The sequence below is a fragment of the Meleagris gallopavo genome, chromosome 3, assembly GCF_000146605.3.
Source record: "Meleagris gallopavo isolate NT-WF06-2002-E0010 breed Aviagen turkey brand Nicholas breeding stock chromosome 3, Turkey_5.1, whole genome shotgun sequence".
NCBI classification, from domain to species: Eukaryota; Metazoa; Chordata; class Aves; order Galliformes; family Phasianidae; genus Meleagris; species Meleagris gallopavo.
This window is the reverse complement of record NC_015013.2, coordinates 92,921,815-92,922,609: the sequence shown is the minus strand read 5'-3', so window position 1 is coordinate 92,922,609 and position 795 is coordinate 92,921,815.

Here is a 795-nt window from a genome sequence, read left to right as displayed (position 1 = left end):
GGGGGGAGGGAAGCAATGCCGTTGGGTACCAAGGCAGCAGGGAGGCCTGGTTTAGGGTTGTGGGGAGCATGACAGAGAGGAGGTAGAAGGTCTGCGGAGGTTTGAGCAGAGGCAGTATGGAGAATTTGGTCAGGTGGGGTGGCCAAAGGAGGTCAGTGGGGGCTGCAGGCTCACCTGGAAGAGCACAGAGCAGAAGGCGACAGGAGAGTGGTGTGAGGGAGCGAGGCACAGGGCCAGCTTTTATGCTGCTGTGTGAGTGCCTGAGGGCTTGGAGAGAGCCTCTGCGCATGGCAGCATTGTATGCAGTGAGCAGCTCTTGCGTGGCGGAACCAGGCCAGTCATGAGGTGGGGGTGTGTCATTGTCTTCCCACAGCTCTCCCTTTTCATTTCCTTGTGTTGTGGATTTGATCCTTTGACCTTGTCGGCAATTTTTAAGGGAAAATGAGTATTTTGTGGGATTTATATGGAAGGTGTGTCTCATGATGGTGGTTGGAAGATGCATCTAAGGCATGGGAGAGTTGTGGTCTCAGGAGTGCGGTCACGGTATGGCATTGATGTGCTTTGTGTCTTGCTGCTGAGGTGAACAGTGCTTGCTGCCAAAGCAGATGAAGAGAAGTATGGTGGACGTGCCCAAAGCTGCCAGGTCCACCTGGTTCTACCCATGAGATGTCCTTGCAAGGGTGGCATCATTTGTTTTAGAAAGGTCACAGTGCCTGGGAGGGGCTTCTGATGTGCGGGACAGAGCTCGTAGCCCTGCTGTCTTGAAGGAGATGGAAGAAGGAAGAGTGGCAAAGG